This window comes from Helianthus annuus, chromosome 6 (genome assembly GCF_002127325.2).
Source record: "Helianthus annuus cultivar XRQ/B chromosome 6, HanXRQr2.0-SUNRISE, whole genome shotgun sequence".
Classification (NCBI taxonomy): Eukaryota; Viridiplantae; Streptophyta; class Magnoliopsida; order Asterales; family Asteraceae; genus Helianthus; species Helianthus annuus.
In genome coordinates, this window is record NC_035438.2 from 635,690 (window position 1) to 646,625 (window position 10,936).

Consider the following 10,936-nt stretch of genomic DNA (forward strand, 5'->3'; position numbering starts at 1 on the left):
TTTTGATCCCGTTTTTGGTGCGATTTCGACGGTTTGAACCATATTTTCATATATTTATATAATTATTAAATTATTTATTATTATTAATCACAAAAGGGCCGTATATACGTATTTATGTATCCAATTCTCAGTGCGGTGATCGAATTACGCGTGCCTTCGAGTGCGTTCTTCGATGTGATGTGCCACGATGACTACCGGGGCACTACTTACTCGTATTGCCATCATCGTCATGACGGTTAGAGTCATAGTACTCACCCGATAGCCCTCGTTAGCGTCGATTACTTACATTTTGACACCTCACGCTCGTCGAGAAGGGTAGATTAGGCCCTTATTCGACATCATCGTGAGTGTTATGCAAAATAGGTTTGTAATAGCGATAGAATATGCGTAGTTATTCGATTATACTTTGATTTAGCGATATAACTGGTATGATTTCATTATGATCCGAATCTCCGGTGCTAGGCGTAACGAGTGTGTCGAGTAGTAACAACGCACGAAGGTGCGGGTTGTTACACATACGATTTACGAAACGAACACTATAACTAAACAACCAATTGTGAACTCGCTCAACTAGTTGTTGACACTCTGTTACATGCCTTGCAGGTCGTTAGGTACACATGGAGCTTGCACAGGGAGGCGCGGTCGTTGTGGACATGGATCATGGATGCGTTGTTAAACATTTATGACATTTCAAACTTAGTACTTATGTTTGGGTTTTCACAATTATGCTTCCGCTAAACACTTACTATGCTTTGTTTTGAACACCTACTTATTATGTTCAATATGATTGGTGGCTTGATCCTGGTCGTGTCACGCCTCCAAGCGGTGATACTCCGCGTGTGGATTTTGGGGGTGCGACATCGCATGTGGAAGATTGAATATCGCATGTGAAAAAATGGCTAGCATGGGGTGATGTGAAAAATGGCATGGGGTGTGTAGAATCGCATGTGGAAAATTGAATATCGCATGTGAAAAAAATGGCATGGGGTAATGTGAAAAATGGCATGGCGTGTGTAGAATCGCATGTGGAAGATTGAATATCGCATGTGAAAAAATGGCTAGCATGGGGTAATGTGAAAAATGGCATGGGGTGTGTAGAATCGCATGTGGAAAATTGAATATTGCATGTGAAAAATGGTTAGCATTGGGTAATGTGAAAAATGGCATGGGGTGTGTAGATGGAGAAAATCGCATGTGGAAGATTGAATTCGCACAGCTCATACAGTTCGCATGGAGGTACGAAATCGCATGGGAGATGAAGATCTGACGGCTGGGGTTATCGCGTACGTAATGTACGATAAGCCCTATTGTATGTTAACCGGCCTCTATATATACATATATATATATATAGAGAGAGAGAGAGTAGGGTTCCTGCGGAAAGTGTGTTTTTCCTAGATAGTCTAGGAAGCAATAAGAACGCGACATGTGGCATTGAAGGATTTTAACTAAAAGGGCAATTGTGTAATTTGAATATTATTTTAATTATGGATTATTTTATTAGGATAACTAACTAACCAGAAAATTATGGAAACTAAATATTCCATTTAAATCAAATTAACAGTTTCAATTTAAATCATACAAGACGTTGTGTTTCTTGACAATGTGTTTTAACAGCAAGCGGATTTCTTGACCTGTGTTTTAACAACAAGCAGATTTCTTGACGCTGTGTTTTAACAGCAAGCAGATTGCTGGAGGATTACTGACACTGTGTTTTAATAGCAAGCAGATTGCTGGAGGATTCTTGACACTGTGTTTTAACAGCAAGCAGATTTCTTGACATTATGTTTTAACAGCAAGCTGATTTCCTTGACACTGTGTTTTAACAGCAAGCAGATTTCTTGACAGCTGTGTTTTAATAGCAAACAGATTGCTGAAGGATTCTTGACACTGTGTTTTAACAGCAAGCAGATTGCTGGAGGATTCTTGACACTGTGTTTTAACAGCAAGCATATTTCTTGACATTGTGTTTTAACATCAAGCAGATTGCTGGACACACTGTCAGTGTCTTCGTCTTCAACACAACCCAATGTCTTCGTCTTCAACACACTGTCATCATCAACATTAAAATGGTAAAACACATAAACCTTAAAACACACTGCCATCATCAACATATTCAGATGTCATTTTAAAACACAATTACATCTGTAGGTACTGCCATCAAGACGTCTGTAGGTAGCCCCAATTACATCTAGAGCCCACTCTAAGATGTCAAGCATTGAGGTCAATTGACTAAAAATAAGAACCCGATTCAATGATAGATAAAAAAATTAAAACAAGTATGAAAAACAACAACCGATAGGGAAACATCACCGGCAGACCAACGATTCCGACTACTATTTGAACGATAACCGTCAACAACATCAACAACACTGATCAACTGTCAAACAGAAGGCGTGCCTGATGACGTCATGATCGGCTTATACCTCGAAGGAACCGATATATGACCAATCGGAGAAGAATATTTGCAGGAAATATGGCTGGTTCTTCTTTGGTTGCGGTTAGGGAGAGAGAGAGAGAGAGAGAGAAAGAGGGGAAATCCCATGATTTTAGAGATTGGTTATTGATATGGCAGTTTCTTGACTGATTTAAAACACATCCAATTACCAAAATACCCTCACTATATTAAAAGTCTGTAATTATATAACTCAGATATTACGAAAATGCCATCCATTTGATCTAAGCCATTAAAAACACCAATCGAAGGGCCCAGATCGCTTCCTAGACTTTCTAGGAAAAACACACTTTCCGCAGAACTCCTACTCTATATATATATATATATTTATATATATATGGACCCGCTAAAATAGGAACCACCTCCAGTTGTAAGAACCGCGAGAACCACTCTCAACTAATTAGAATTTGACAACCCAAAGGGTATTATGGTCATTTACCCCATATGTCTAATCTCTCTATCTCTTTTTATTAATTGTAGCAGGTTTTTCTATTGTTTTTTTATCTCTCCTCTCTCTTCAATCTTCTCTTTCATGTCTTTTAAATTCAAAACTTTCTCCCCATTTTCATCTCTGTCATCGTCGAGAAGAACACAAAAGATGCAACCCTCTCAAAACCTCTCATCCACTCCTTTCATCCACCCTGTTTCCGACAACAACCACCAGCCGAAACACCCCCCCCCCTCATCTCTTTCATCCCGTTTATGGCGGTGGGCTCTCCGGCGATAGTTAACTGCAACCCACCCACCCCCCTCCGTCTCCACAGTAATCTCCGACCCCCCAACTGTCGTGGCGACGTGTGATGCCGGTGGTTCAGTTCTTCAGTGGTGGTGGAACACGAAGAGAGAGAGACAAAGGTAGCGATATTTTCTTTGTGTCTGTAACACCTCGAAAATTTACGTCCAATAATGTACTGACACATGTCATGGACTTTGAATATGCGAAAACAAACTTTAGAGGGACTAAAGTTGACAAACAGTGAAAACTATGGAACGTAAGGGTCCAAAGTGTCAACAATGGATAAATAGACTCTATGATAACCCTACATAATGTTTATAACCTTAAACGGATGGATCATGGATCATACGAAGCGGAAATTGCACGAAAGTGAGGAATTACAAACTATAGGGACTAAAAGTGTCAACATGTTGAATTTATACCTCTGAGTGAACTTTTGGCAGCCCCGAAGCTTTGTAATGCTAGAATATACTCACTAGAATATGTGGTAAAAATTTCATGAAGTTTCGTTATCGTATGAGAAAGTTATGGCCAAAACCGTACTTGAGGGGTTAAAAGCGTCAACGTCGAATTTCATGACTTTTCGGGTGAGCGCAAAGTTAACCGAGAACATTACCATGTTGGTAAATGTCCCAAGGTTCCTAAAAACCAAGTTTGAGGGTTTACGAGTCAAGATAAATAGCCAAATCATCGTAACCAAAGTGCAGGCACCAAAACAGCAACAATTGAACAAAGTTTGGAGCTGCAGACCCCAGGCGCCCGCCTGAGGCCTTACGCGGGCCGCGACCCAGCGCCCAGATACAGAAACTCGCGACCAGCTGCTGTTGGGTCCGAATTTTGAGTGCATAACAGCTATTTCCACCTCCAAGACTCACCAATCATATTACATGCAAGTATGGACACCTGTGAGCTTCCTATAACACCTGAATTCACAATAAAATCTGATCAATTCACCACATTTTGAGGACTTGTGTAACAACCAAGAACACTAGCAAACTTGCAAGAACTCACAAGGCATTCCAGGAGCAATCTGATCGACAAGGCAACTTCCAAGTGTTATCTAGGCTTCATTAGGACCTTTGTAAGCATTCATATCATTCTCTAATTCGTTCTAGCTTTGATTATTTGCCAAAAGTCAATCCGTTGTTCATATAGTTTGACTTTTCAATTAAACGAATTTGGCTCTGTCATTTCTCAAATTAAAACCACTTATAAGTTGGTATTTATGTGGGAAACAAACCCTCAAAAGGGTATTCTCTGATTCCCACTCTAAGCATGCTATTTGTCGAGTCAAAGTTGTTCTTAAAAAGTCAACAGGAAGTGTTTTTGCAAAATCTAGTATAAATGGTAATGTAGATGACATGCAATCAGTTTGATCATCAAAAATAACTTTATTATGAATATAAGAATATATTTTACCATGATCAACTCGACAATCTTTAGTATAAACTCGGATCGGAACCGAAAGTCTTATAAAACGACTTTTTCGTTGACTCTCGATTCGGATCCATGCATGCATGTTTGAGATCTGTATTGGAGTTTATTTTTGACCATTTTTATTTATGAGTAACTCTCTGGAATTTTTACAACTTGAGTCTATGCTTAACCGATTCATATGCATGTTTCCGATTATGCTTAAAGTTGACTATTTTGCCCTTTTTGTTATAAAACGTGATTTTTGGAAAAGTGAAAGAGTAGAAATCTTTATTACTGATTTATAAACTTGCACCGAAAATTTGAGGTCAGTTGGAGGTCCAGATTTTGAGTTATGGCCGATATCGTAAAACTATAGCTTTATGTTAAAGAAACGGCGCATTTAGCGTATAACCTATTTAAGACCACTTTTTGATATAAAACTTTTTACCCACTGATGTTATATAATATTTTGGGATTTTTGAAGATTTTTATTTAATTTTTGGCTGATCATATCATAGGTCGCTAAGTTTGATTCGGTTAATACCGGTTTTGACCTTTTAAGCCATAAAATGAGTTTTATGCATTCTTTTGACCCCAAACCTTTTTCTACTGATTTTATTTGTTAAATAAATTATTTTGAGCATTCTGGAAATATAAAAATCTCAGCTTTCTTTCGAAAACCCGGAAACGACTCTAAATCGCATTTCTAAGCGTTTTTAACGCATAGTATGCGTTATACCCATATTAAACATATAAGGATTATACCTACTGATGTATTTAGCATATTTTTATAAAATAACAGTAAGTATAAGTTTTTGAACTCAGGTTTCCAGTTTTGACATTTTTAGCCCTTGTGAAATTACTAAAATACCCCTACGGTGCATAGTTTGAGTTTAAATGATAAGTTTTGTATATGGGTCATACCCTACTGTTATAATATGTCAAATTAAGTATATTTACTGTATAAATCAGACCTGTAACTCAGATTTCCAATTTAACCCTTTTATAATCTTTTAAATGACCAAAATGCCCTTATAAGGCATAAATTGAGTTTAAATTCATCCGGGGCATAATAGAACATAACTTGCTGATATTATATCATGTTTAAAGCATATTATCTCAGGGAACTTGCATATGACTCTTCTGGCTACCCGTAACGCTCTTTTAGCGCTCGGTTCGGTTTATGTAACTAGTTTGCATAAATTGGCCGAAACGGGTCAAACGTTATCATTTTTGTCTTAAAATTCCAGAATGTATTTAGTATACCCATATTATACAAGTATTTAAACTTGTCGGGTCTAAATCACATTCTATCCGGTCTTCGCTTAATCGTGCGCTTGAACCGTATCGTCCTTAAAACTAACCGGTCAAGCTAAAGCTTAAATAAAAGACCCGTTAAGAATCTAATAGGTTATTATAAACCTTTGTTCCAGAATAGGAGACCTAGTAAAAGCTACCCTCACTTGCCAATTGTGATTCATACTTACTCAGGTAAATACTTTTAACTTATTTTCCCTATACGGGCTTGGGTTACGGTATATAGAATACCGCTTGATCGAGCGTACAAAATCTTGCACCCTTGGGTGTTCAATTGAATAATTTTGATCGGCTCGTTTAAACAGTCTTGTTTTACTTTAAGCCTTTGGGGGGTTAATGACCATGTCCCGGATATCCTTGGCATCATCTTACGAGATGGCCACGACCTGAGCATGGGGTGTAGGCGTACACCCGTCATGTATAACTCATTAATGTGGTGTGTCTATTAATCTTTAACCCGGACAAGATCCCGGGCTACTGAATGCACGAGTAACATGTAATTCGTTCACAAGATTATATTGCATAATTATCCCAAGTTATAAAAATATTTATGCCATGTGCATTTAAATCAATTTTCAATCATTTTCAAAATGAGTCAGTTAATTTGTATTTACCAGTGTAAACTGACGTATTTTCCCAAAAGGTTAAGTGCAGGTACTACACGTACTAGGCTGGCTGTCTCCTAGAGCGTCCACAATAGTCTCGCAAGCTCGGACGACAATAAAACTGTTGAACAATTATCTTATTTTATTTGATCCGCCTGTGGATCCGTTTCAACTACTCGTGATATTTATTATTACATTTTATTTAAAGTTGAAATGAATCTATTTCTGCTTCCGCTGTGCATTATTATATTGTGTTGTTTGTCTATGATGACGCCAACTACGTCACGATACCCCACACCGGGCCCACCGGTGACACGTGGAAATTGGGGGTGTGACAGTGTCTCTGTTTTGGGGGTTTTGTTTGATGTTTTTTGGTTCTGTATTTTTGATGTTGTTTAATGTTTTTTTGGTTATGATCTTGACGTTTTTTGGCGGCGGTGGCCGGTGAAGGGGGATTGTTGTGGTGGGTTAGGGAGGCGGTGTGTCAGCGGCAGCGGCGAAGGTGAATGATGGGTGGAGGGGTGGGGTGCGGTGAGGAGGGGTGTCTCTGTTTTGGTGGGTTGTTTGATGTTTTTGGTTCGGTTCTTGACGTTGTTTGATGTTTGAATGTTTTTTGGATCTGGATACAGGTTCCTTGAATGATCCATTTGTATTCTTTGATTATGTGGGTTTTGATCGGTTTGGATCTGGATATAGGTTTGAATCTGTTTGAATATGTTTGAATGATGTTCTTGTTTCTTTTGAATGTTTAAATTGGTTGAATCTGGTGCCTTATTGAATCGGCGGTAGGGCTGTAAACGAACCGAACGTTCAGCGAACAGTTCGTAAACCGTTCGGCAGGAAGTTCGTTTATGTTCGTTCGATTAGCTTAACGAACGAACACGAACAAAAAATTTCGTTCGGTTAGCTTAGCGAACGAACACGAACACAGGTCTCGTTCGTTCGACTACGTTCGTGAACGTTCGGTAATATGTTCGTTTAATTATATTAAAAAATAATAAATAATAAACTTTTTATCTAAACATATTGAAAACTTGAAACCCTATTTTTTTTTAAGTTAGCTAAAATTTGGACATTCTAAGACATTTTTGAGGATAATTATGTCTAAGTTAGTTAAACTTTATTTATCGTTTGATGGTGTGGTAGACTTCTTATGTTTTAATTTATCACTTAATGGTTGTATTTAACTACCTATATCCAATGTTTAAAGATAACAATGTTTTCATTTTTTTAATTTCAAGTTAAATGTTCGTTTGCGTTCATTTTTATTTGCTTGCGTTCGTTTGTGTTCGAGACTAGTGTTCACGAACTGTTCGTGAATAATTGAATTTCCTTAACGAACGAACACGAACATAAACTTATGTTCGGTATGCGTTCGTGAACAGTTCACGAACATGTTAATTTCCTTAACGAACGAACACGAACATGGCCTTGTTCGTGTTCGTTCGGTTCGTTTACAGCCCTAATCGGCGGTGATGATGCAAAAAAAAAAAAACTGACGATGGCGCGACAAGGATGGTGGAGGGTAGGTTTTTGAACCTGCAACCCCACTTTGCAACATCTGATTATCGGAAAATCTGAGCCAAAACTTCGTTTTTTTTCAAGAATCCACTCGTTCTTTTGATTTTTGTTTGTTGGGTTTTTTTTGAGGCGTCGATGATGATAGGAAACTTTCTGAGACACCTCCCGAGTGTGCGATTTTCTGGGTGCGTTCGGTTTTGCGTAAAAACGTTTTTGTAAAAAAAAAAAGTTAAACCGGAAACTTTTTAACGTAAAACGTAAAACGTAAAAAGTTTTACGTAAAACGTAAAAAGTTTTACGTAAAACGTAAAAAGTTTTTCGCAAAACGTAAAAAGTTTTAGGTAAAACGTAAATCGTAAATTTTTTTTAGTAAAACGTAAAAAGTTTTACGTAAAACGTAAAAAACCGGCGCGTAAAAAGTAAAAACGTAAAAAATGTTAACGTAAAAAACCGGCGCGTAAAACGTAAAAAAACGTTAACGTAAAAAACCGGCACGTAAAACGTAAAAAAACGTTAACGTAAAAAACCGGCGCGTAAAACGAAAATAACGTTAACGTAAAAACGGCGTAAAAACGACGCTTGAAAAAGCCGGGCGTAAAAACGGCGCGTCAAAAAACGAGGCGTGAAAAAGCCGGGTGTAAAAACGTAAAACGTAAAACGTAAAAATCTGTAAATAAATCTTAATTTGAAAATGGTTAATAAAAAACTATGTTTAAAAAATAAAAAACTAATATAATAATACAAAAAAGTAATAAAAAAACAATAAAGACAAAAAGACAAAATAGTGTAATTTTACTAAAATACTCTTTTGGATTAAATATTAAAGACATAATAAGACAAAAAATACTTAATATTATTTTTAAATACTTTTAATCTCATCCATCCATCTTCTTGATTTAATAGCTAGAAAGTGGATCTCATGGTTCTTACAACTGGAGGTGGTTTTCATTTTAGCGTTCCCCTATATATATATATATATATATATATATATATATATATATATATATATATATATATATATATATATATATATATATATAGGGTTAGGTTAACGTACAAATGCCCTTATCGTACATTACGTACGCTACAATCTCAGTCTTCCGATCATCTTCCCGCATTGAATTCGCATGTTGTTTTTTTGTAACAATTTCGCATGTTGGTTTTTTAACATGCGATTTCATCAAAATTACCACATGCGAAATTGTTACAGAAAAACAACATGCTATTTTATCAAAATTATCACATGCGAAATTGATACAAAAAAACAACATGCGAATTCATCAAAAATTATCACATGCGAAATTGTTATAAAAAAAACAACATGCGATTTTAAAATGCGGGAAGATGATCTGACGGCTGAGATTGAAGTTTGGTCTAATGTCTTTTGTACTTTAAATTTTTTTATATGAACATATATCTCAAATTTATAATTTAAATTTGAAGATAATATTTTATTAAAAAAATAGAATGATTTTATCCGACATTCAAAGTAAGATAAGATTTAATTAATTGAAATAAGATAAGAACGAAAATATGGGAAATTAAAACGTAAACGCCTTCAATGAATGACATATGTCCTCCCATTGGTTTCTTTTATTATATAGTATAGATATAGATATAGATATATATATAAACCTATTTAATTTTCTACTAAATTTGTTGTTTTATAAAACAACTTTTGTTTGTTAACTTTCTTAAAAAACGGAAGCTATCATTAGCTTTTTTTTATATTCTAATATTTTTTTTTTTGAAAATGAGGTTGTATTCAAAATCAAGCATTTTTATTGTAGTCCATAGCGAATCGCTACCACTACGTTACTGTGATAAACTGAACCAATAATGATCAGCGAATAACACCATTGATAGTAATGGTATTATAAAAAACGGTATCGATGTTCGTTCATAAAGCACACATTTATTTTTTGGTTACATTGTACATCATTTTTGTGACAAAACCAGCGCAAATACATTATTTTTTCTATTGTAATATATGTTGAGTCCCGTTGCGTTCACGAACAGACCCATAACTAATTGGACAACATCAGTAACGTTAATTGGAACCCACATTGCTATTTGTTTGTTTATTTCCGATGTAAATCACATTTAAATAAGATCATTGTGTGTCAATTATGGTTAATTATAAACAATGTTTGTCGATTAGGGTAATGGGTGGACGATTATTATAAATTATGGTTATTTAAGGTCATTATGTGTCAATTATGGTTAATCATAAACAATGTTTGTCGATTTGGGTCATGGGTGGACGATTAGAATAAATTACGGCTATTTAAGGTTATTGTGTGTCAACTAGTATCCATTAGGGCCGTTAAGTAGTAATTATTATCTAGTTGTGCTTATTGATGTTCAACTAGAATTAGTGAAGTTCAACTAGGGATGTTGATGGTAAAGGTAAATTAATACAGTGATTTTATGGTAGTTAATTCTCAGTTATCATTTCTTGAGCTAGTGGGGTCATTGATGGTCCTTTAGGCCCATTGATTATAAAGGAATTAATACTGTAAATTATTAGGGTGAAGGAGTGGTTAAACAGGTGAAAGTGGCAAACTTCAAAATCGACCAATCAGAGTGTGTCATGTCAATCAGTGTGAAGAGTTTAAACTTTGGCGAAAAGTGTTGGCAGTGGTTAAACAGTTGAAAGTGGTAAACTTTATATATATATACACACACATCAACACATACACACACATCAATCATCATCATTCTCTCTTTCCCGATTCGGTGATGCTTCCCCGCTTGTTCAAGTTTGCCGAGCGGCAAAGGAGGCCGGCGGCGGTGTTGCCGCGCGGCAAACTCCTTTGTCGTCGAGTTCACCGCTCCACTCCCTTTACCCTACAATGATTTTATGGTAGTTGATTCTCAGTTATCATT